At 37.5% G+C, this 27,749-nt stretch overlaps 1 protein-coding gene across 3 annotated transcripts in view; it reads left to right on the top strand.

The window, feature by feature from the left end:
* The window catches only part of HPSE2 (heparanase 2 (inactive)), a 654,573-nt gene that overhangs the window by 89,768 nt on the left and 537,056 nt on the right, over positions 1–27,749 (top strand). The gene's annotated exons all lie outside the window — the stretch shown is intronic.

The raw sequence follows: 27,749 nt of genomic DNA, 5'->3' as shown, positions 1-27,749 counted from the left end.
TATAGAGCTGAGAGGAATTCTTGGGGGGTGGAATGGGCTATACTTTTCAAGAAATGTCCATTTTGGAGAATGAAGTGAGTTCACATGGCCATATCTATATTATATAATTTAAGCTTCTCAGAAGTCAACAAGTCTGATTGGAATTACAAAAGTAGTGAATCTATCTTTTTATTTTATTTTATTATTATTATTTTAAAGATTTTATTTATTTATTTGACAGAGAGAGACATAGCGAGAGAGGGAACACAAGCAGGGGGAGTGGGAGAGGGAGAAGCAGGCTTCCCGCCAAGCAGGGAGCCCGACATGGGGCTCGATCCCAGGACCCTGGGATCATGACCTGAGCTGAAGGCAGACGCTTAATGACTGAGCCACCCAGGCGCCCCTGAATCTATCTTTTTAATGCCTGCTATGTCATAGGTGTGTTATTTCTAATTTTTACAACAACTTAGCAAAAATTGGTGGTGATATCCTCAATTTACATATATATATATATTTAAGATTTTATTTATTTGACAGAGAGAGGCACAGCAAGAGAGGGAACACATGCAGCGGGAGTGGGAGAGAGAGAAGCAGGCTCCCTGTGGAGCAGGGAGCCAGATGCAGGGCTCGATGCAGGGCTCAAAGCAGGGCTGGATCCCAGGACCCTGGATTCATGACCTGAGCCGAAGGCGGACGCTTAAGGACTGAGCCACCCAGGCGTCCTTCCTCAATTTACATCTTTTTTTTTTTTAAGATTTTATTTATTTATTTGAGAGAGAGAGAATGAGAGAGAGAGAACACATGAGAGGGGATAGGGTCAGAGGACGAAGCAGACTCCCTGCCGAGCAGGGAGCCCCATGCGGGACTCGATCCAGGGACTCGATCCAGGGACTCGATCCAGGGACTCGATCCAGGGACTCGATCCAGGGACTCCAGGATCATGACCTGAGCCGAAGGCAGTCGCTTAACCAACTGAGCCACCCAGGCGCCCCTCAATTTACATCTTAAGAAACTATGGTAGAGGAAAGCTTAAAGGACTAGGTTGGTTTTGAGTGTTTGACTCTGAAACTCAGTTGGTCTCCATCCCTCACACCATCCTGTCTGCAAACTATCACTGATTGTGCTTTAAGATATCCTGAAGTTGTAGCATTTCAGAACTATTGATGCTCAGGTTCCTGAGAATTTTCTGTATATTTTTCCTCTCTGAATTTTTCATTGAAAATAGTAAACTGACATTATTTCCAAGGGTCAGTGGAGGTGCTTTGGATTGAACACATTTGACCATAGCTTGCCGTCTTTAGAGTAATGGATTAGCTGAGTCATGACATTTACTGACCTGCTTATTAATAATTACAATAATAGCCACCACATATTGAGAACTTATTATATAGTAGGCATTATACACTTACTGGATTTTCTAATGTTTACCATATAGTAAATTCTGTGGGATGTTATTAGGTGTTGGGGGGGCGCAGAGAGAAAGATTGCCTGGTTAAGCCAGTTTGGGACATACTGAGTAAAACCATTTTTTCACTGAGGGACTTATCAGAGCTTTTAATATGCTGATATACATACGAATTTCAATGAGGTGGATATAGAATGTGGTTTTTTGACCACTAACCCTTTCTCCTCTTCCTCCCCACTTTCTCTACATGTCTTGAGACTGGAATGATCTGAAGAATATACTTTCAAAACACTGTCTAAAAGGGTTTGTTTGGAAACCTCAGGATTCTTAGCATTTGAGTTCATGCATGTAACAAAGATGAAAGCAACTTTTGAGTTAAAGAACATTTAAAAGGAAAGCTCAGAGAATTAAAAACCCATAGTGAATTTGTTTTAAGTTAATGAACAAAGTAACATGTCCTTTATTGAAAGAGTATATGGCAAAGAAACCAGAAAAAAAAAGATACGGCAGAACTGCAACATCAAGACATATGAATTAGGGACGTAATAATGGCATTCATGCCCCCATAAAAGGGTAAACTAGAAGCAGCTGGGACAGACAAATATGTTGGCAAAGCTATCAAGAAACATCACAATAGGGAATGGAGCACAGAATACCAAAAGGAACATGTATAGGAGACTTTGTGTCCTTTTTTTTTTTTTTTTTTTTTTTAAATCAGAACAACTCTACTTTTTAAGGAAACAGCAAATTAGGCCAGAATCACAGGAAGTGGCTTTTTTTTTTATGTTAGTCACCATACAGTACACCATTAGTTTTTGATGTAGTGTTCCATGATTCATTGTTTGCACATAACACCCAGTGCTCCATGCTGTACGTGCCCTCCTTAATACCCATCACTGGGCTAACCCATCCCCCCCACCCCCCTCCCCTCTAAAACCCTCAGTTTGTGTCTCAGAGTCCATAGTCTCCCATGTGGCTTTAAAGAACTCTTTTGTAGGGGCACCTGGGTGGCTCAGTCAGTTCAGCATCTGCTTTCAGCTCAGGTCATGATGCCGGGGTCCTGGGATAGAGCCCCTTGCATCAGGCTCCCTGCTCAGTGGGGAGTCTGCTTCTCCCTCTCCCCCTGCTCGTGTTCTCTCTCTCTCAAATAAATAAATAAAATCTTAAAAAAAACCCTTATTTGTAGATTGATGAAGCTGTGAGTATTTTAGAAATAATTGTGGACTAGAAGTCTGGAGTCATTTGTTCAGTTTTTGTTCTGCAGGTACTAGTTAAGTGGCTCTGGACAAATAATGTTATTTACCCTATTTCACAATGTTCAGGCTAAATGAGGTAGTGAACATGATTTTCTGTGCTACATAGTAGGAACTTAATAAGTGTAGTTGTAGCTCTGTGTCTCTTGGAGTATATAAAAGAAGGTTAAGATACTTTAGACCTTCTATTTCATTTTTTGATTTTATGGGATACTATTACAAGAGGCTGCCAAGAACTAATAATTTAAAAATAATATTTGTACCACTGATAGCAATGTTGGTCCATAAATAACATCTCTGAAGACTTATTACCATCACAAGGAGAAAATATAGTTTTTTTTTTAATCCCTAGTTAAGGTAAAATCCATGTGCTTGAGTTTAAAGATTATCTGGACTCAGGGAGAGTCCTGTGGGAGGGAGGCTGAGACGGAGAAGGCTGCAGTGGGTTTTGCAGACTGAGGGACTAAAGCAATAGTTCTCAAATGTAAGTAACCATAAGGGTCCCTGGGGAACTTGTTAGAAAAATGCAGATTTATAGGCCACGGTCCCAGAACTCTTAAGTGGAGGCAGGAAATTCTATTTTTGCCAATAAGCACCTCAGATGTTTTTGATGCAGATAGATCTTTGATCACACTTTGAAAATATTGAGCTACAACCTATATAAAACTATCATCATAATAATGGAATAAGGTACAATAATGATGTACAGATGAAAGAATCGTTTTTAGAAAATTTATTAATATTTTTGTATTTTTGATTACCACATTAAATTCTTTGAAATATTTTTTCTTATCCTAGTCATCTATTTATTGGTTTATGTATTTCTCATTTAAGAATGTATACTGAAATTTTATTTAGCATTTATAGATACTTAAATTAATGTGAAAGGAGAATATTCTGATAATGATTTGCTGCTTTGGGGAAGTCTTATTGCAGTAGAGCTTTCCAAATGCTCCAGGTTCTTCCTGAGTGAGTTCTGTCATTCATCCAGAACATACTTCCTGGGGATTCAGTATGTATCAGGCACTGTTTTAATTGCTACAGAATATCACAATGACCATTTTAGGAAGGAAGAGAAAAACTTAAATGAAACATATACTTTGTTAGATGGTGATAGGTGCTGTGGAGAAAAATAAAAGCAGAAATGGGATCAAGATGTGCTGGGGTAGGTGTTCCATTTTAAGTAGGCTTTTGAGGGAAGGACTCCCTGGGAAGGTGACATTTGAGGAAGATTTAAAGTTGAGAACAAGTCATACAGGTGATAGGGGAAGAGTGTTCCAGGCTGATGGAGTGTAATGGACAAAGACCCTGAGCCATGAGCTCGGCTGCTGTGTTCAGGGACACGAGCAGTCCAGTGTGGGCAGAGAGGTGTGAGCAAGGGGAGTGTAGTAGGGAGATTTGTTCAGAGAATGAATCAGAAGAGAGGTTTGGGAAGGAAGGGGTAGGGGGGGACAGACAATTAAGGTCTTGGGGATTTTTCAAGTTAGAATAATGATTCTAAAATAATCAGAAGGCGTCACAGCATTCTGAGATTGGTTTTAATAATCTGGTTAAGAATTGCCACACAAGACCATGACTGTGATAAAATAATTTTGGAGGGCAAGGAAAATATCGTATTCCTCTTTGAAAATCTGTGCCTGCAAAGTAAGTAATAAATATTTTGTTGAGCTGCATTTTTGAAATGAATTGTCAGAAATGGGGTTTGGGATTGAGATCTCCACATGAAGAATTTCTAGAAGAAATTATTTGCAAGTTGATTTTGATAATAAATGTCAAAATTTAGTCAAATTTTGATAATCAGTTTTTGATGTGAACTCCTGGTTCTTAGATACCTGAGTTAATTCAAGACCTATACAATCACCAAAAACAGTTATGTCTTTCTCTTAGTAACTTTTAAAACAAATATGGTGTATATATTTTCAGTTTTTAAATTATGCATTGCACCCATTCTACAGAATAACATGTTTGTTATCACTCAGGGTTTTAAACAAATTGTAAAGAATTCAGAGCTTAATTCCGAGTTTCTAAATCTTATTGAACTTGATGGATGGGTTGGTAAAGGGATCTAGAGAACTACTGAATTTGCAATTTGGGGAGAGTTCAGATAATGGACTTCAGGTATTGCCTGAAGCTAATGGAAAGCCACTGGATTACATTAATGAGAACATCATTCTTAGATCAGGGGTTTAAAAGGATCATCCTACCACCTGTGTGGAAAATGGATAGTGTTCAAGATAGGGGAACAGGAAACCAGAACAATGAGACTGTTGTAATTGTCTGGGGGAAAAAAATGAACAGGGCTAAAGATAGAGGAGCTGAGGAAGGGGGAGACTTAAGAGTTATTAAGGAGATATAATTGAAAGGTCTTGGTGACTAACTGTATATGTGTGGTTGTGTGTGTGTGGACAGGGTGGGGTGGAGGTCAGACAAAGAAGAGTGACAAATATGGGATGAGTCTCAGGTTTCCAGGTGGTTCCAGATTGCCATTTTATCAGTTTGTCTTTGTTTGTATGCAAGTTCATAAATGTCCTGGAATTACTAGGTTTACAGTTCAATTCAGTGAAAAACAACAAATAAAAAAATACCACAATTTAGTGGCTAAAGACAGACAAATTATTTTGGAATTGAGTGCAGCTTTCATTCTAATACTCTTAATAACTGTTTTAAAAATTATTAGCTTTAATTGGAATCTCAAGTATTATTTTCTCTTTAAGTAGGAAATGGATCTGGAAATGAAAAAACCTTGTTCTGGGCTAGTCATCAGGGCAATAACAGACCACGGAACAAAGAGGACTTAAAATCTAGTTCTTTCCTTAGGTCAGAAGGCCACATAGGATCCAACCTGGCTGCGAAGTTCTTCATTTGTTCACAGCGTTTGTGCATCACTTCTGGTATTGTGTGCACATTTAAGAGAAAGGGAGCCCAAATCAAACCAATCTTAACAAAGAGAATTTCAGCAGTCACATTAGGAATATGCAGAGGACCATGGTCTGCCCTCAGATGCACACCCAGAATTTCCATTGACGTCAATACTTACTGCTCACACGTATCCAAGGGCAGGATCTGGCCCTTAGAAATTAAATTAAATAATTCCCTGTGTGGGACGCCAGAAAGTATCACAGATCTGCTGAGAGGGACAAACTACTAACCATGAAAGGGAAGTTTTTCTTTGGTAATGTCAACACTGATGGATTAAGATGGCCCAGGGATGCAAAATATGGGTCCTGCCCATTACTGTTTAAGTTTACAAACATTTATGATCTGCAAATGTGTTTTCAAGAGTACACATGATTTTTCAAACATCAAGACATGGCTCTAGTTTTCATCTTTTGCTTGTTATATGCTTTTAAATGCAATGAAAATAAAGTACTAAACCCTAACATTCCAAAATCATTCTCATTTTATAATTTTAGACTTGGAATAATACAGAGAAAACCAAACATTCTCCAAACTAGTGGTATATTTCATCCATAGGTGGATGCGTTTTTCTCAATGAAGGTGTCTAGAATTTGAGAATTGCTAGGAGTCTTTTGGACTCAACAAATGGGAAAATGATTCTCTGCATGATCTTATTTGGGGGTTGGATGGAGTTCGAACTTATCAATCCTGAGAAGGAGAGAAATGGTTCTTTTTTTTGCATAGTAGTAAATAGAAAGGAGTCTTCATTTTGAGACTTTGTCACATTTGTTCTTTGAATGAAAGATGAGATTAGGATCACTTGTTTTCTATAAGAAATCCAACTCAAATATATATATAGAGAGAGGTCATCATTTAAACTCTTCAGATGAAAGTACTTATGTATTACCATATGTGGATTGTTTAATGCTGATTATTAATGCTTCCTTTTTTTGAAACCTGGAATTCAATTTAAGAAACATTGATTGTGTGGCTTCTTTAGGCTAGTCTGAGGGCAGGTCTAGTCTGAGGGCCGGCACTCTGGGCTGAAAACTCAGTCCCAGCTATCCAGGGGAGCAGTCATACTACACTATGCACAGAAGACAGAGTGTGCAAGTTCTTGAAACAGACAAAGAAACAAGATTCTGGGAGAGAAGAAACTGGAGAGAAAAAGTTCAAATTTGCCTGCTGTTTTGGAGGGGCCTCAAGTTGCTCTGATCATTTCTGATGTACTTTGAAAATGACTGTGGTTTTGCCTGGTGACAGAGGTGTGGATGGGATAATGAGAACAGTATTCCAGATGGAGTGATAAACCTAAAAAAGGAATTAGATGAGTGCTTGATACAGATATTGAGGAGCAGTGAGATGTCTGGTATGGTTAGAACATAGAATGCCCTGAGTATTAGTGGAGATAAAAAAGTTGGGACCAAACTTTGGCCTTTGAATGCCAAACTGCGAAATTTGGATTTTGCTTTGAAAGCACTTCACATTTTATAGTGTTCTTGTCCAGTCTCAGTTCATATCAGGATAAAATTCCAGTCATTTCTCTTCATAAAAATAGTTTCACAGATATTATCTCTAAGCCTCTTATACTCACATCATTTTTATGTTTTCACTTTTCTTTCAATGCTTTTAATAAGTATCATTATCTTTCTCATTCAGGAAAGTTTTAATATTGAACCAATAGATATAGGAACCAGTATGATGGATATCTTAGAAGGGATTCAAGGTAGAAAAGGGTAATATGAAAATCTTTGGGTGAGAAAAAGAGACACATGAAGAAAAAACAGTTTTCAGCTTTTATCCTTTCATTGTAGTTTTCCGTTACTTAGAGATGAGGTAGGTTACTAAGCGCAGGCATTCAACTAGCCCTAGCCTAGCACGCTGTTGTTCTGGTAAGCCATCTTGGGCCTCTGTGTTAGCCCTAGCACACAGACTTGGACAAATTACTCGATATCACTGGGCCTCATGTTCCTTCTTTTGGAAATAGGAGTTGATCTAAATAAACTCCAGGTTCCCTTCCTCCTTTGTGATTCAATATCGGGCCATCGTGGCTTAACCTAGCAAGAGAAACCCCCTCTTGGATTTTTTTTTGCTGCTGCTGGGCAGTGCTGAGGCCCACTAGTATCTACTCTGGATACACTCACAGATTCTTGCTTTGCAGGCCAAGTGAAGGGTAGTAGAGGGGATGAGAAAAAAGGGTGCTAGAGGTAGAAAAGTTGGTGTTCAAGGTGTACTTTGAGCTGGCCATGTGAAGGATATAGACCAGGAGAGGGAGAATTACAAAATAAGCAAAGCTGATCTTTTTTACTGCTGAGTTTGTTACTTTTTATGTACCTTCTGTGCCTTGGGCAGCATTGACTGAGGGGCCAGTTGATTCACTGACTTGTTTTTGCAGGTTCTACTCTGTTAACTTCTTCAGATATAATCACGCTATTTTGCTGGCAACAAAGGCATGCATTTATAAGAGGCACTATCTCTGGTCTTACTGGGTTTTCTTATTTTTGTTTTTGTTTCTGCTTTTTAGAATATCATCCCTTAAGGGGTACAATTCAAATCATTGGCTTCCTTCAAATCAATTTCTAACCAGTGGAGCCAACCTGCCCAGCAAAATGGTTCCCCAGGGAGGCTCAGTTTTGGCTTGTTTACAGAAATATCTAACTTTAAAAATAACTCTCTGAGTATAAGGGGAAACCCATGCCCTGAGAACATTTGGATCCTTCTGTGAGGACTTTTGACCTACCTGGGAGCTAATACGCACCAAATGGTTTCTTAGTGAAAGGGGCCAATATATATATTTGCTAGAAAAAAGGCCATTTTACATCTTAATTTCCTCAAGCATTTTCTTTAGGGGGAAAAAAGCCTGAAATTGTCATTGTCCTTAGTTCTCTGGAATTGAAAATATGGACTTCAGTGCCCTTAAACGCACTGGTTACCAAGAAAAGCAAATGTTTCTCTGTGGCATTCTGTTGACATTCTGGGAACATTATTCTGCCTAGCATTTATTTCAGGATGGGGAGGAATGGAGTTTTATGGTCCTCTCTGCAAAGGGCACAAGCCAAAGAAATCTCGGACTTTCTGACCTGGCTGTGAACAGCAGACTTTTTCCAATAGCTGCACTTTCTGTTTCAGATTGAAAATGGGGTAACTGGCCTGAAATGACTCTTGGGAGAAAATCTTGAGCAGTTGCTTAAAAGCAAGGTTCAGACTTGCAAAAGAACAACGCCTTCTCTCTCACAGGCATTTTCAGCCTTTTGCAAAATTCTCATGTCTTTGCCATTTGTTCTTTTTCCTTCAAGACATTTTCTTTTCCATCATTGACACCAAAAAGCTTATTTGTTGGAGGGAAAAAGCCCCTCTCAACAAACACCTCTTTCCAAGAAAAAATAAATGACAAGATAGTTGAGAAGGGCTGGAGGAGTTTTCACTGTCCTCCGGATTGTCCACAGTGCACCAAGGAATAGTGTTGTTTGGACTGAGGAAGAAAAGACCTTTACTGCTGGTTAGTGAATGTTCTCTGTGCCCTGGGTCTATCTTTGCAGTCTTCTCCCTTTGTCTTATATTCTGTGAAACTACATTCTCCATCATAAGTGAGGCCTTTATAAGTTTCTGTTCTAGGTTTATTTAAAACCAAGTCCTCTGATCTGTTTTCCTTTCCCCCTTTATCCTTCAAGCTTAAACAGGCAATCTGGGGTATCATGTCATAATAAAAATAAAGAGGTGAAAAACCCAAAAGCCCACTGTAAATTGTGAAATTCTATTTAAATACAAGATCTTATAAAAAATGAAATGGAGGGTTAAAAATTTTTTCTAGACCTGTTAGGTGATTTACTTTAGGTACTTGGAAATGCCCTATTTGTCACAGTTGAATCTGATTCAAAAATCTGTAGAATAGTGACCTTGAAGTTATCTAGTTCACCCTTTCCTTTGGGCAGAAATCCACTTAAATAATCTTAGAAAGATGGATACTCTTTTCATCAGTCTGTAGAGTTGAAGAATTCATATCTCTTTTGGCAGCCTTTGCCGGTGTTTCACATCCGTTAAGATGTGAATTCTGATTTTCAGTATTATAGTGGGATCTCTTGCTATAATTGAAGGCTATTCCTTTTGTTCCATTACAATGGAAACAGAACAGCCTTCACCATCATTAATGTAATATTCCTTTAAATTCTTGAAGGCTCAGTTTCTTTGGATGAAATGTGTCTGGTTTCTTTAGATTTTCTATATAGCGACTATTTCCAAAAACTTTATTTTTCCAAACATCTTCTCAATTTTCTAACTCTTGTCTTAGTTGTTGAACGCCAAAGTAGAGATCTCTAATTAAAGGCATGTTCAGTGCTGGAAGATGACTTAGTTGTTACCTTCTTTTTATGTGTTTTTATAGATAGCACTCACATATTAGTGGTTTTTGTTGTTGTTGTTGTTACCAAGTGACATAATGTAGTTTTTGACATTCAGATATTTTTGTATTTTGCTTGTTAAGGCCTTTGCTTAGGACCTGGGTAAATATGAACTTTGAGGTTCCTAGGAATTAGGGTGGAAGTAATGGCATACCTAATGGTATTTATTCTCCCTGTGAATTTGTTTTTTCATTCATTCAACAAATAATGTGTATCTGGTATGAGCCCAATACTAGAAATTTAGCAGTAAACAAAGAGGACAAAATCTCTTCCCTTGTGGAACCAACATTCTGGTCAAGAATTTCTCACCCCCCCTAACTTTTTCAGTTGAAGTGTATATGGCCTGAGAATGTAGCTGAGACTGGATATGTAAGGTGGGTGATAGCAACTTACCTGCCTAGGTATAACACAGAATATAGCACAGAATAACTGTGAATTTCTGAGGAAGCAATATCAGCTGACTGTGCAATATTCAGGAGCTTAACTGGAGTGGTCAGCCTTAGCAAAGACATTGAACAGGCTGTGTAGCAACTCTTTAAGTTTGCAAAGTGACAGGCCCTGTCATTGTCTCTAGTCATCTGAAGGGCTGGGGAAGAAGGATTAAACATGGCCGGTAGGGTCTAGGGTCTCATGAAATATGACCAGTATAATTTAAAAAGACAAACATGTTTTAATTCACTGTATGGAAGGACTCTGCAATAAAGCTGTCCCAAAATGAATCGGTAGCTTTAGAAAATTGTCATTGTCATCACCATCATTTTTCATAGTAGAGTAGTACTCTAGTAGCTACTTATTGAATAATATGTCCAGATAGTGTACTCTAAGGGCTTTAACAACATTATTTTTAATCTTCAAACCATCCTATGGAGTCTCATTACTCCTATTTCACAGATAAGGAACCTGAGACTTAGAGACTTTGTGAGTTCTGCATTTTGGATCTAGGTTACATGACAGATGGTGTTGTAGAGAGATCGAAGCAGCACATGGGAGGAGGTGGACCATTATTCATCTTTATATTGTACAATGTGAGTTTTAAATGGAAATATAAGAGCATTTAACTTATATGCAAAACCACAGAAATTACATGGTTTGTATTTTATAGCTCACCCATGCACCCATTTTTATCTTACCACAACAGTGGAAATACTATGTAGTCCATCTCAACAATTTTTACTTCACTCTTTGATATGCACACATTCTACCAACATTCTATACTTTTGGCTTACTGATCAATAAGGAAGAATCAAAAGGAAAAAGAATTATGGGTTGTTCTGTCTTTCCCTTAACTTTTAATGTCATCATTTACATTGCAGGTAGTTGGTTAATATGAGGAAGGAACATGAGTAAGAGGATATGATAGGCTTCCTTCGTTGTTCTAGTTTCTTAGAATGCTACTGCCTTTTTCCTGCATTCAAAGCAAATTCTAGTTTAAATGAAAAGTGTGACTTTTCCAGGCTGTTAGTGCCTCTGCTTACTCAAGCATAGGTGTAAAACATACTTATCCTGGACTCAATTTGAGTCTCCCTGAACTTACACATATTGTAGATCTGTCAACAGTCTGTGCTTGCAGAGCATGATGAAGGCTATATGTGAAAGGGATGGCAGGGTATGGTGGGGATATGCATTTTGCACCTGTTGCCTCTATTCATGCATGTATGCTGCATTGTCCCATGGACTGACTTACAAAATACAAGGTCAAAGATACAATCATTAAGAATTTAAGAGGGTGACTGGGTGCCTGGGTAGCTCAGTCGGTTAAGCGACTGCCTTCAGCTCAAGTCATGATCCCGGAGTCCCGGGATCGAGTCCCGCATCGGGCTCCCTGCTCGGCGGGGGGTCTGCTTCTCCCTCTGACCCTCCTCCCTCTCACGCTCTCTGTTTCTCATTCTCTCTCTCGCAAATAAATAAATAAAATCTTTAAAAAAAAAAAAGAATTTAAGAGGGTGACATTTAAACTAAGCACAGAGCTCTTATGAGCACAGGACTTTGAGTATAAGGTAAGTATGCTATAGAGGCTGTGTAGTGAGCATCACAAAAGCTATATACTAATGGGACAGCAAGGAACTGTGGCAGACATGCATATTGTGTGCATCTCCTCTGCTCACACTCATATTCCATTGGACTTCACCTATAAAACACAAGTTCAAAGATAAAATTATTAAGAATTTTAAGATGGCAACAACAAAGATTAAACCAAGACTAAGACCCTTCTGAGTGTGGGCCCCTGTGTGACAATATAGGTTGTATGCCTATGAAGTTGGTCCTGGCTTTTTCCCTCACATTTTTGATGCCTGGGATAGGATGACTCAAAAGTTGAACCCAACTGGACCTGTTGACTAGAGCACCTGTTGTGGCCTCTTTATATGAATTGGGTTTCTGCCAGTGTGGTGGTTGGGTACCAAGCTGTGGAGTCCTTAGAGGTTCCAGAGAACAAATATTCCAAAAGAAACAGGTGGAAATGGTTTGGCCTTTAATGACCTAATCTTGGATATCACATAGTATCACTTCTGCCATACTCTGTTGGTAGAAGCAGTCAAAAGACTACTATGACTTAAGGGGAGGGGACATAGAGCCCATTTATTGATGGAAAGAGTCAAAAAATTTGAGACCATGTTTTAAAACTGCTTTATTTTATTTTAATTTTTTTATTTTTTATTTAAATTCAATGAAGTTAACATATAACATATTATTAATTTCAGGGGAGGACTTAGTGATTCATCAGTTGCATATAACACCCAGTACTCATTACATCAAGTGCCCTCTTTAATGCTCATCACCCAGTTACCCTATCCCCTCACCCAGCTCCCCTCTAGCAAAACAAACTGCTTTAGTGATAAAGGTGCTCAGGTGTTTTCATACTTTTCTTTTTCTCTCCTCTCCGCTCTCCCATTTAGTACTTTCTCTCTCATCTCCTTTTCTACTCTTCCTCTCCTCCTCCTCTTCCTTCTCCTTTTTAAAGTCTCATTGCACCACACTTTTTCTCATTGTTGAGTAGGAGAAAAAAATTTAGACAGTTGGAGAAATATGCAAGTGGGTGAGAAACTAAGAGAAAGGAAGAGAGAAAGTGCGATTAGCACCTGTCTTTCTATTTAACTATGTGAATTTATGGCAATATTTAAAAATTCCAGACACCTAGATTATCTCCATTCACTCCATCTTAGCTCCACCTTCATTTCAAGAAAGATCTGTGATTTTACACATTCCCATTTCTTTCTATTTATTTCTCATCTATTTGCCTTTGAATATGAGCACTTCTATTAGCCCTGGTCTCATATTTTCTGTACTTCATTTCCCTATCAATTCTGCTACATTTCTTGACTCCCCTAGATTTCAAGCAACATGGCTTCAAATATTCCATAATCAGCATTATATAAAAGAGATAGAAACTTATTCCAAAAAAACTGAAGCAAGATGTGGCTGCAAGAGGAATTTTGGCCTATAAATGTGAAAAAAAATCTCATTGTATATTCTAAGAGAATGCATTTGGCAAGAGCATAGACTTCAGTGGAAACTGATAGAGCTGGTTTGTATAAAGCATCTTTAACCCATCTGCCACTTGAATGATGGCTTCTGACTCAGTCTCCTTATTTCAAAGGATACCAGTTGAGTGTTGCCTTAAATCTCAAACGGCACTCATAAAACAGCACTTTGATTTGCTAAGTGGAACTAAATCAGAAACATGTAGACTTGGCATCACTCAGATTTACAAAATGATTGAGCAGTGTCAGGTTAATGCCAAGGAAAACAATGTGATGAACTCTAAACAATATTTTCTCATATATCTAAGAGTACTTGGTTCCAGGCTCTCCATAGTCAATGTCAAAGATACTGACACTGACAGAATCTGTGGCTTTAAGAAGGAAATGTATCATAGTATTTGTGTTCAAAGCCATTATTTCCCAAATGCCATAGACCTGGTTTATATTGTTACTAGAAAAGTAAGAAGCAACAAAAGCATTTTATAAATACTGTTTTTTTGGCCAAGATAGTACAAACTAGTGTATTTTAAATAGTATCCCACAAGGAACAATAGGCTAACAACTTAAAACCCAAATGAAATCATTTTACGGTAAGAAATTATCTTTCTTTTACCTTACTTAGATAATTTCAGTGTAGTGTCCATATCATTTTGTATTCCACTTTTCCCATGGATTATAACAGTGTGAAGAACATGGGCTTTGGAGCCAGACAGATCAGAGTTTGAATCTAGGCTGTATCATGTACAGTCTCTATGGGCTTGGTCAAGTTGTTTATCCACTTTGGTGTTCAGTGTGTTTATTTGTGAAATAAGAATGACAGCTGACACTCAAATATAACTTGGGTTCCACGTGACGAGTCTCTGTGTAGTATCTTTTTCAAAGCAATAGCATTTAGCAGAAAAATGTAACTGAATGTAATTAAGATATATAATCTTTAAAATAGTAGAAATTTATAAAATAAAAAATTTAATGGTTTTGTTTAATTGACATACAATAAACTGCACATATTTAAAACATAAAATGTAATCAATTTTAGCATTTGTATACACCCATGAAATCATCACCGCAATCAATATAATGAACACATCTATATACCCCAAAAGTTTTCTCATGCCCTTTTATAATACCTTCTTTCTGCTTCACTCTGTCTCCCCCATCCCTAGGCTACCACTGACCTGTTTTCTGTTATACATCAGATTGCACTTAAAACTTTTTTATATAAATGGAATCATATAGTATGTACTGTTTTTTGTTGGCTTCTTTCACTCAGCATAATTATTTTGAGATTCATCCATGTTGTTGCATGTATTAATAATTCATTCCTTTTTAATGCTGAATAATTGTTGTATCACTATACCACAATTTGGTTATCCATTTACCTGTTGATGGACATCTTTTGTTTTTTTCTTTCAGTTTTTTATTATCACAAATGCAACCACTATTTATACTTTTGTGCGAGTCTTTCTATGGATATATGCATTTATTTCTCTGGCAAGTATGTGTTTAACTTTTTAAGTGTGTGTTTAAAACCAAACCATTTTTTATAGTGGCTGTAATCATTTTACTTCCACTAGTATTGTATGGAAGTTTTAGTAGTTTCACATCCTTGGTATGGTCAGTCTTCGTAAGTTTAGCCATTCTAATTGAAAGATAATGGTATCTAATTGTGGTTTTAGTTTTCATTTCCCTAATGAAAAATGATGTTAGCATCATGTCCTGTGCTTATTTGTCACCAGTATATCATCTTTGGAGAAGTGTATTTTCAAAAATATGGCCCATTTAAATAATTGTATTGTTCATTTGTAATTGAGCTCTGAGAGTTCTTCATATATTCTAGATAAAAGTCCTTTATTAGATATGTGATTTACAGTTATTTTCTTCTGGTCTGTGGCTTGTTTTTTCATTCTCTGTATTTGTACTATATAGATATAACTGTGGTGTACATATAATTAGGTACATAAAAAGGAAGAAGAGAGGGAAGAAAAAGATTTTTTTTTTTTAAACTGGACAATCACTTATTTTCCATAGATGTAGTAAACCTAAACCAATAAGGTTGTCTAAAAACTATAAAGTGATTTGAGAACTGAAAGGCCTGGCCCTCATGACTTGATCCTAGTATTGCCCTGCAAGCCAAAATATATGTTACTAACTTCTTTGGGCAGAAATAGGGGAGAGGAGGATGTTCTTTTATAGCTTTTTAAGGTAGCTATTCTCAATTTCTTCATGGGATAGTTTTACATTTTTAAAGGACTTTTGAAATCCAGGTTGGTTCTAGAGCTTTCTTAATGTGTACTTGGATAACATTTCCAGCTTCCTAGCTCACATTAAGAATCCATCTGGAACCCAAAGATATCAGAATTAACTGAGTTCTGTGATCCTAGGTTTTGTTCGGACCAGGTTTATAAAGCACTCTCAGGAGAATACTGACCTCATATTATGAGTTGGGAAGTATTCCCTCCTCCTCCGTTTTCTGGAGGAGTCTATGAAGGATTGGTATTATTTCTTCCTAAATGCTTAGTAGAGTTCACCAGTAAAGCCATCTGGATCTGGTATTTTCTTTGAGCAAAGATTTTAAATTATTAATTTAGTATCTTGACTCATTATAGGTTTATTCAAATTTTCTATTTCTTCCTGAGTCAGTTTTGGTTATTTGCACCTTTCTAGGAGTTTGTTCATTTCATCTAAGTTGTCTGATTTATTGACATAAAACTGTTCATAATACTCCCCTACAGTCTTTTAATTTTTGCAGATTCAGTGGTTATGTGTCCTTATACATTTCTGATTTTGGTGATCTATCGTCTCATTTTTTTTTTTTTTGTAGTGGGTCTTGCTAAAATTTGACAAACTTTGTTTTGTTTTTGTTTTTCCTTTTCTGAGAAGCATTTTTTGGTTTCATTTATTTTTTACTTTTGCCTTTTTAACTTCTACTTAATTGATTTACAACCTACTATTTATTTTTTCCTTTCCTTTCTTTGCTGTGGGTTGAATTTACTTTTCATTTTTTAGGTTCTTAAGGTGGAAGCTTGGGTTATTGATTTGAGATTTTTTATCTAGCAGAGGCATTTAGAGTTGTAAATTCCCCTCTAAATATTGCTTAGCTGAAAATGGATAAATTTATTGCTGGCTATTCTTTATTTCAGAAGTTTTTAATCTTGATTTGGCAGAGACTGTCCAGATATTTGTTCTGTTTGGACATTGGGGTTGAGTATTTACTGCCCTGCCAAAGCTACAATCTTTAGGAGCATTTACACCGTTGCTGGGAATTTTGTTTTGTCCTAAACATTTGTCCTTCAGAGAAAGTCTTACAAAACCATTTTCCCAGCTGTCTGCCCGTATCTATTGACTTTGTGCTCTGCATTTGTGATTTTCTGTGACTTATTTTATTAGTTTGGTTGTTTTCCTTGACCACTTGAAGCTGAAGAGAGGTGAGGATGCCAGGGATCTAGTGTTCCAAATGATGAAAAGAACTGGAAGTTAGAAGGTTTGAATTTTATTCCTACTTCACTACTCGTCAGAGTCAGACATATATTTTGGATGAATGGGTGATGTGATTTCAGAGGTGTCAGGAGGGCATTCTTCATGCCTTCATTCTTCTTCCCACAAACTTTTGTCTAGTTGATGCTCATTCACTCTTCACTCCTTGGCTTAGAATTCTAGAATTCTCTGATCCTTTGCACTTGGTTAAACCTCCCCTCTTATAACACTGTCTTAACTCTATCATAGCAAACCACACTTTCGTATAACTACTTGTTTATTTATCTATTCTCCATGTTTTCTGAGAATAGGGCCCATCAATTTGGTTCATATTGTATACAGTACCTGGAAATATTGGGTACTCATGGAATTTAAAAAGTCAGTTTCTGAAATTTAACAGTTATAGCTTTATTCCTTTGTATGTTTTCTACTCATCAATTTGCTTTTCAAATCCTTTCCTAAAAGCAGGCTTTATTAGAAGGGTGCTTGGGATAACTTGGGAGGCGGTACTGAAGAACTGGGCACAGAGGGGGCAAAGGGCACATTAAGGCCCCATTTGCCTCTGAGCTTAACATGGTTTACTAGAATTCTTGTTTTTTGATGAACTTGTAATATTTTTATGTTACCTTGCATGATGAAATGGAAAGCATGTATGTTTAATTTGCTTATATCTCACAAAACAAAGCTGGTGATCTTGTACCTGAGAGAAATATGTTCAGATTTAAAATGATCTAATAAACTGAGAAAAGGGAAAGATATAAAAAGAAGGAAATTTTAGTTTGGGGTAATTACTTTAGAAGACAACTAGGTCAGATATGGTGTCATGTTCTAAGAATAGTATTAATGTCTGTAATATGCTTTTAAGCATGAGAATAATAAAGAAGGATAAAACTTGCTAAAGTTTACAAGGAACTTTTCTGTTTTGTTTTTTTTTTTTTAAGATTTTTTATTCATTTGAGACATGGAGATAGAGAGAGAGAGCATGAGCAGGGGGAGAGACAGAGGGAGAGGGAAAAGCAGGCTCCCCGCTGAGCCAGGAGCCCGATGTGGGGCTCGATCCCAGGACCCTGGAATCATGACCCAAGCTGAAGGCAGACACTCAACCATCGGAGCCACCCAGGTGCCCCTGTTTTTTAAAGATTTTATTTATTTATTTGAGAGAGAGAGAGAGAGAGAGCACACAAGCAGGGGGAGGGGCATAGGGAGAGGGAGAAACAGACTCCCCACTGAGCAGGGATCCTGATGTGGGGCTTGATCCCAGGGCTAGATTCCAGGACTTGATCCTAGGACTCGATCCAGGACCCCGGGATCATGACCTGAGCCGAAGGCAGATGCTTAACCAACTGAGCCACCCAGGTGCCCCTCTAATCATACTTTTTCTAAAGAGAGCTGTAATTCTATACTTTAAACCTAGAATTACTACATTTTAATGTATATGGAAGGCTTGATACAACTGTTTTTTCTTAACTTGAAAATAATTTTAAGTAAGAAATTCTGGTAATAAATAATAACACTTCACATTTGTATGTCACCTTAAATTTCTTTTGGTTGATAAGGTATAATTTAAGAAGAATAACACCTGTACTTTGCTTTATGATCTGCAGAACATTTTCTTTAAAAATTTGAAAAGTTCATTCGAATGGAGAAAATTATAGGATACACTATGTATATATTTAATATATCATAAATATATATAAAATTTAAGGTCCCTTCTCCCCATGTTCTCCAATCCCACTTCCCTGGAATTGATACCATTAATAGTTGTATAAACTTCCAGACCTTTTTCTGTTCACATATAAACATATTTATGTGTGTATATATATATATGTGTGTGTGTGTGTGTGTGTATGTATACACACACACACACACATATATAACATTTATAGCAACGGTATGTTAAAAAACAAAATTCAGCCAAATAAATTTGAAGATCTAATTGGTTTTATTAAATGATTCAAGAATTGGGCAGCATCCCATCTAACAGGTAGAGGGGAGCTCTGAGGAGATGCACAAAATGAAAGGTTTTTATAGGAAGGAGGTTGGGGCAAGGAAGTTATTAGCAAATGAAAAGGGTTGTTCCAGGCAAGGTCACTTTCCCTAGCAGAGGAAGCAGAGGTCAGATAAACTCTTTGGCACTGATCAGAACATTTCTGACTGAATGGCTAAAATTAACAAGTCAGGAAATGACAGATGTTGGCGGGGATGTGGAGAAAGGGGAACCCTCCTACACTGTTGGTGGGAATGCAAGCTGGTGCAGCCACTCTGGAAAACAGTATGGAGGTTCCTCAAAAAGTTGAAAATAGAGCTACCCTATGACCCAGTAATTGCACTACTGGGTATTTACCCCAAAGATACAAATGTAGGGATCTGAATGGGTACGTGCACCCCGATGTTTATAGCAGCAATGTCCACAATAGCCAAACTGTGGAAAGAGCCAAGATGTCCATCGACAGATGAATGGATAAAGAAGAAGTGGTATATATATACAATGGAATATTATGCAGCCATCAAAAGGAATGAGATCTTGCCATTTGCAACGACGTAGATGGAACTGGAGGGTATTATGTTGAGTGAAATAAGTCAAACAGAGAAAGACATGTATCATATGATCTCACAGATATGAAGAATTGTTAATCTCAGGAAACAAACTGAGGGTTGCTGGAGTGGGGGGTGGGGTTGGAGGGATGGGGTGACTGGGTGATAGACACTGGGGAGGGTATGTGCTCTGGTAAGCGCTGTGAATTGTGCAAGACTGTTGAATCTCAGATCTGTACCTCTGAAACAAATAATGCAATATATGTTAAGAAAAAAAAAAAAGAAGAAGAAGAAGGTAGCAGGAGGGGAAGAATGAAGCGGGGGAAATCGGAGGGGTAGACAAACCATGAGAGACGATGGACTCTGAAAAACAAACTGAGGGTTCTAGAGGGGAGCGGGTGGGAGGGTGGGTTAGCCTGGTGGTGGGTATTGAGGAGGGCACATTCTGCATGGAGCACTGGGTGTTATGCACAAACAATGAATCATGGAACACTACATCTAAAACTAATGATGTAATGTATGGGGATTAACATAAGAATAAAAAAAAAAAAAGGAAAACCTAAAAAAAAAAAAAAAGAAAATTTCTGACTGGTTAAGACTTAAATTTCTGGAGGATATCAAAACTGCAGTTAGATTAGGTATTAACCCCTGGTTTGGTGACTTGGCCTAAGTGATATCATTTTGAGCCTGTGGTTTTCTTTTTAACAGGTATAGATATAGATATAACATATATATATATGTATATATATATATATAGGCACACATTTATATACAATTCAGTTATTTTTAATGTATAACCTGTGCATGTATTTTTATGAATTTATGATAGTATTTCTGATTGATAGTTTACTAGCAGTAGAATAACTGGAGTAAAAGTTAGTCACATTTTAAATGTTACAGGCAAATTGCCTACCTAAAAGGTTTCTATTTCCTCCAACTGTATATATGAGTATCCTATTTCCCAAATCCTTGCCAGCATGGGTATTTATCAATCTCTTTAATTCTTGCCAAGTTGAAAAGTGGTACCTCCCTGTTTAGTTTGCACTTTCCTGATCCCCAGTGGGGTTGAGCATCTTGTATTTTTTCTGTGAATTGCCTATTTATGCCTTGCCATTTTTTCTCTCTGTGTTATATTATGTGATATTTTTATACTGATTTGTAGAAGTTTTGAATTATTAGGGATATTGACATTTTAAATATTTGTTATAAGTATTTTCCCTCAGTTTAACATTTATCTTTTAACTTTAATAGTGTGTCTTACAAAAAAATTCATTTGTATTTTATCAAAGCTTCAAGATTTTCACATGTATTCTCATACAATCTTTAAACCAAGTCGATGAAGGTAAGAATTATTAACAGATGAGCTAGCTGAGGTTCATAGAGCTTAAATTACTGGCCCAAGAAGGAAGGGATTCATATCTAAGCCTACATTGCTAGAAATAGCACACCAGGATAAGGGAAACTAGAAAATAGGAGAATTGGCTAAGGAGAATGTTCTCTTCCAAACTGACTGCTCCTTATGGCTCAGCCATTGGTCAGTAGTCTTTAAGGAGACTGTGCCTAAAGCAGCAGTAACAGTTTGCAATGGCCTCTAGGTGGTTCTGGTAATATAAGGTGTTTGTAACTCCTTTGGCTTAACTTTGACACCCATTTCCCTTCCCTGCCTTTCCTTGCCAACTTTGTTTTATGGCTCTTGGCTTAGGTCTTGGTTATTAATTTTACTTACTTCATGACTTCTGGCTCTGACCATTGGCTATGCCTATGGACAGATTACTGGCTGCAATCTCAGTGGATCCCTCAGTTCCAGATTTAGGATTTTGGCCCTGGTTGAAGGCCATGGTGATGATACTGGGCTCCTAGGCCTTTTTTTTTTTTTTTTTTTTAAGATTTTATTTATTTATTTGACAGAGAGAGAGAGACACAGCGAGAGAGGGAACACAAGCAGGGGGAGTGGGAGAGGGAGAAGCAGGCTTCCAGTGGAGCAGGGACCCTGATGCGGGGCTCGATTCCAGGACCCTGGGATCATGACCCGAGCCGAAGGCAGACGCTTAACGACTGAGCCACCCAGGCGCCCCTTCTAGGCCTTTATATCTGTGGACAACAGAGAGATAGAGAGTTGGGGAAAATGCAACAGAAAAAACTTTATTTAAAAATGCCCTCAAAAAAAAAAAAAAGCCCTCAAAATGTTTAATGAGAAAATTCAGCTACTAAATACCAAATATCTGTGAGGAAGTAGGGGTAGGTTGGAAGTGTGGTACATTTCATTCTTCTTTCTGACTGGTAAGAATTAGTTATAGGCAGTTTAGTTATGCACAGAAGACTTAATGATAGGGATTTTGGTGGCAAATTGATAGAAGTCTTGGAGAAGTTTCCGCCTATTTCCCCCTACTCCTCACACTACCACCAGGAGCTTACTATAAGCATATACAATGACTATCTCATACCCAACCATGGGGAAAAGCCAAATTTTTCTCTCATACTTCTTAGCAGACAGAAATTTCTATAAGTTATATCTTTTTATTAACAAATGCTTCTATTTTTTAAAAAGATTTTATTTATTTGAGAGAGAGCATGAGTGGGGGGGCAGAGGGAGAGGGAGAAACAGACTCCCCGCTGAGCAGGGAGCCCGATGCGGGGCTCTATCCCAGGGCCCCGAGACCATGACCTGAGCCAAAGGCAGACACTTAATCTACTTGAATCACCCAGGCGCCCCACAAATGCTTCTATTTTAAAGCATTTCTATTTTTAAAAAGATATTGTGTACATATAATATCTCATTTTATCTTTACAATGACCCAATTTATGGATAGGGAATGTGAGACACAGAGAGTTTAAATAACTTGCCAACGCCCACACAGCTAGGAGGCACCCAGAGTCTATGCTCTTTACTGTCCTAACCACTAACTATGCTGTGGTGCTGCTCATGGGCAGAAATATGGGAGAGGGTGAACGTCTTCTTTAACAATAGCTAACACTTATTGTTTATTATATTCCAGGACATGTACTACATGCTTTATATGTAAAATGTTACTGAATCTTTACCATAGTCCTTTGTGGGAGGTACTATTATTACCTTTATTTTATAGATATAAAACCTGAAGTTAAGGGGGGTAAAGTAACTTACTTGCTCAAGGCCACACAATCAGTAATGGCGATGCTGTAATGATAAAAAACAAGCAACAATAAAACCCAGCTACATTTATTCTGCTAAGCGTTGAACTTACAGACTACAATTATAAGTTCAGATACTGAAAGGCAACTTTCAGAAATTCCTGAGAGAGTAACAGTAATGGACACCTCACTTGAGGACTTGGTGTGGAGGCAGAGTGGTGCAATGGACAGCATACTGGACCACACTGGACCACTGGAGATAGGGTACTAGGTTTGGAGTCCTAGACCCGGCCATCAACTCATGATGTGACCTTGTATAAGATAGTTCACCTCTCTGGCTTGAAGACTTATCTATAAAATTAATGCCTAGGATTAGATAATCTCAGAATAACTTTATGATTCAAATGCTCATTGATTATCGCCACAGATGGATTGTATAGAGGAGATGTTAGACCATCTTGGAGTTTGGTTTTCCCCGGCTGTCTGGTCTGACATTATTTTGTCTGGGTCTTATTTGCATAATTTTCCAGTGGATTGACTCCTTTTGTCAAGGGCAGGCAGCTTTCCATCCTGCCCAAGTTCCCTCCCATCATCACCCCTTCCTCAACATCTGCATTTCTTTCCTGTGGTGCTCTCTGTGTAACTATGTTCTGTAAATCACTCCCCAGCCCTCAGCCTTCTCTGAGTTCCTGGATTATTTGTCACCTGTACCTACCACCAGATGCTTAGTTGTATCTTTAGTTTTTTCTTGTTGCCCATGTTTGGATTTTTTTTTCACTTTCAGAAACGTCTTTATTTTTTGTTTCTTTAGACATTTCTCTGCATGTATTTTGATATGGTTTGTGTATCCTTTTATTTTATTTTATTATTTTTTTCATGATAAGTATACTCTTAAATCCCCATCACCTGTTTCACCCATTACCCCTCCCACCCACCCACCTCCCCTCTGGTAACCATCAGTTTGTTCTCTATAGTGAAGAATCTGTTTCTTGGTTTGTCTCTCTCTTTTTTCCGTCTTTGCTTGTTTGTTTTATTTCTTAAATTCCACATATGAGTGAAATCATGTGGTATTTGTCTTTCTCTGACTGACTTATTTCACTTATATAATACTCTCTAGCTCTATCCACATCATTGCAAATGGCAAGATCTCATTCTTTTTTTTTATTATGTTAATCACCATACATTACAACATTAGTTTTTGATGTAGTGTTCCATGATTCATTGTTTGCGTATAACACCCAGTGCTCCATTCAGTACGTGCCCTCTTTAATACCCATCATCAGGCTAACCCATCCCCCCACCTCCCTCCCCTCTAGAACCCTCAGTTTGTTTCTCAGAGTCCATAGTCTCTCGTGGTTTGTCTCCCCTTCCGATTTCCCCCCCTTCATTTTTCCCTTCCTGCTATCTTCTTTTTGATGGTTAAGTAATATCCCATTGTATATATATATACCATACCCCATCTTCTTTATCCATTCATCTGTTGATGAATGCTTGAGCTGCTTCCATAATTTGGCTATTATAAATAATGCTGCTGTAAACATAGGTGTACATGTATCCCTTTGGATTAGTGTTTTTGTATTTTTTGGGTAAACACCCAGTAGTTCAATTACTGGATCATATGGGGGTTCTATTTTTAACTTTTTGAGGAACCTCCATACTGTTTTCCAGTGGCTACACCAGTTTGCATTCCCCACATATTTGCATTTTATGTAGAATTTTAAACACTACTAGCTCAAACTTTTAAATTCACTGTTGACTTTAAACCTAAAAATATAACTCCCAATATATGTCACAAGGACATTCATGTTTATGTCCCTATTATCATTTATCTTTTGTGATTTATTTCTTATATTTTACTATATTTGTAATTGTCTTCTTTTCCTTTTGGGATGATCCTTCCTTTTTATCCATAGGTTTTTTGGAGGGGAGTAGGGAGGGGATTTATACTTTATTATGGCTTTTTTGAGTATTTTTCTAATTCTGTTTTGTGAGGCAGGAAGTATTTTTTCAATGTATTTTTTAGTTGGATTTTTCTCATACAATTTCTCTAAGCTTTCATTTTTAAAATATCTGTGTGGGATTCTATCTTGCTGTATATTTTAATATATATTGAAATCTGTGAAGTATTTGTGGTTTACTATATTACTCTTCTTTTTGCCTCATACGTATGTCCCCACAACTTGACTGTAAGTTTTTTAAGGCCAGGACCATATCTGTAGCACCAGCTCCTGGCTTGGTACCTTTGGCTAAGAATGGTCCCTTTAGTGAAAAGTCTTGTGAAAAGTGCTATGCCCAAACTTACAAGTTATAAACTACTCTTCTTGCTTATTTTTTCGTATCCAGCTTTTTTTCCCTTTTCAAAATGACGTAGGAGTTTGTTGTTCCCAGCAAATAGTCTGCCGACATAGAGATGCTAATTTGTTTGAGTGGACATGTTGGTGTTTTCATTTAAAAAAAAGTGGGGTGGGGGGAGAAAGAGAAAAGAAATGTACTGCTCTCTATATTAATCTTTATCATCACCACAGTGAAGCACTGGTAGATACTTGAAAATGTTTATGATCATCAAGACACTACCCTTTCTTGATGCCAACAAGAATGAAGAAGATCCATAAAAAGAATAGGTAAAGGAGAAAATTTTAAGTTTAAAAGCAGGAAAGGAATTTATTTTAGATACACATTTATTTATTTACACCTTTCGACATCTGTGATCCTGAGAATGAAAAGTTTACCACAGTTCCTCATGGTATAATGGAACACTTCAATTTTGAAAAACTACTCTGAGTAAGACATCATGTGAGACTCTTGCTGCAGCCATTGTGTAGTTCTGGAATTGAACCTTGAATAATGGCATTTATTGGTATTAAATAGGGATTGGCAACCTGTGGCCCATGGGCCAAATCCAACCTGCTGACTGTTTTTTTTTTTTTTTTTGCATGATTTGAGACCAAAGAATGGTTTTTACATTTTTAAGTAGTTTAAAAAAATCACAATAATATTATTTCATGACATGCGAGAAGTATTTAAAATCCAAATTTCGCTATTCATAAGTTGGAACAAAGCTATATTCATTCATTACATATTGTCTATGTTTGTTTTTATGCTACAATGGCAGAGTTGAGTACTTGTGACATAACCCTCATGGCCCACAAAACCCAAAATAGTTGCTAAGTTGCTATCTGGCCCTTCATAGAAAAAGTTTGCTTTATACTTCTGGCATAAAACAAGATAGGAGAGAAAAAAAAAAGTCAATTAGGGGAAGATATGAGGATAGAGGATAGAGGCAGAATTCCTTTCCTGCTACTTTTTATTCCTTCCCTCACCCTCCTATTCCACAGTAAGCTCTCTCTCCTTTTCTTGCATGCACCCCCTCCATATTCACAGATATATACTGTGAAAAAATAAAACCAAAGCCTTTCATTTTTATGAGTTTGGTTTATGGTTGCTTTTGATTTTTAAAATTATATTTTCCCTTATTGTTTTAAATCTGAAGTTTGGACCATCTGGGAACGAAAACAGGGGACCTCAATCTGTAGGCTCTCCATTTGGCAACAGCTAAAAGTAGTGCTAAGACCAGTCAAGAGGAGTGAGACTGAAAATGAAGCTTTGTTGGCCTGTCTTGGGAAATTTGGACCAGATCCGACAGTTGGAGCACCATTTTTGACCATTGTTCTGGGAATCATGTTTTGTTCCACTGTACAGAAAACCTTTAGGGGTTAAACTCCTACCATTCAATTTTTTTTTTTTTTTTTTTGTGGGGGAACAACAACACAAAACTAGGGGCTCAATGTGGAGGGGAAGCTGAAACTGATTCAAACAAGATTTCATTAACTAATTTGGGGAGCATTTGGAGCTGTTCTGTGCTATACAATTACTTCTTTTCTCATCTCCACTGGCACTCTGAGAATCATATCACCTGGGGAAAGCAGATTTAAAAAATTCCAGATGGTGTGTGCGATGCTCCAGCTGCGGAGAATCTCCCAGTCAGGCAATCTGCCTTTCTGCCGGAACCCTCTAAAACTGTGCTGCCCATTTGTCATGCTTCTCCAATTGCAGCCTTCTGGATAGCTTCTCTTTGCCTTGTCTGACTCTTCCTTTCCAGTTTTTATCATCCCCCTCCATGAGCTAATGTAGTAACATCTCTTCATTGGTTATAAATCCATAGAAGAACCCGATATAAAATATGGTTTTGTGAAGGATAATTGGAAAACATCTGTTTTTCTACCCTTAAGATTCAGTGTTCACTTGTCTCATATGACGACGTGACTGTTTGTGCATGTGTGAAAAAGAAAAGAAACAGGAGAAGGGGAGGGAAAGGCTAGCTTGAGGGTGAGCAAGAAAGAATTCATGCATGTGTTTTTGTAGCCAGCTGGACAAAATAAGTTCATCTCCATGTCAGCTTGATTAGAATCCTGGGTTAATGTTGAGAAAGGTCAGTCTCACTGACTTGAATGACCTTGATGGGGTTACCAAAGGAGTGATTGCTTTTAGGTTGGTCCTGGTTATTGTTCTGATGATAAGTTTTGTCTGGAGTTATTCCTACCTTATGGTGACAAGGCTTGAAAGCTTATTGACAACTTTTGGTCTTCAGAGCATTCAGGTGGGCTTTCTTTGGAGGTTGAACACTGTGGGGAGGTGAAGGGAAGAAGCAGATAACATGACACTCCATTCTTGTTCTTGTTGTGTCTTTTCATACTGGATATGCCTTTCCTAATCTGTAGAATATTAAGTGAGTAAACTTTGGAACCTTTCGGATTCATGTAAGGTGTATGGGTCATTGAGTTTTATTTTACTTGGTACTTGATACCTTTTGAAATCTAGATGGAAAATTACATAATTCAGCAGGAACTAAAATTTTTTTTTATAGTGTCACTTGAAAAATTGAATAAAATTTATTTATCATAAAATGCAAAGATCCGAAGTGTACAATTTGATTGCTTTTGATAAAAGTATGCACCTATGTAACCATCACCTTAAACAGAATCTAGAACATTTCTATCATCCAGAAAGTTCCCTACTGTCCCTTTCCAGTTCAGCTACATCTTAGAAGGCCACTACATTCTGATTTCATAGATTATTTTGCCTGTTCTTGAACTTCATAGATACTGTTTTGTGTCTAGATTTTTAAGCTTAGTGTAATGTTTCCAATACTCATCTTTGTTTTTTTAAAAATTTTTATTTATTTATTTATTTATTTATTTATTTATTTATTTATTTATTT

This window comes from Mirounga leonina, unplaced genomic scaffold, assembly GCF_011800145.1.
Source record: "Mirounga leonina isolate KUSES-001 unplaced genomic scaffold, KU_Mleo_1.0 Mir_114, whole genome shotgun sequence".
Classification (NCBI taxonomy): Eukaryota; Metazoa; Chordata; class Mammalia; order Carnivora; family Phocidae; genus Mirounga; species Mirounga leonina.
This window is presented reverse-complemented; position numbering and strand designations above follow the sequence as displayed.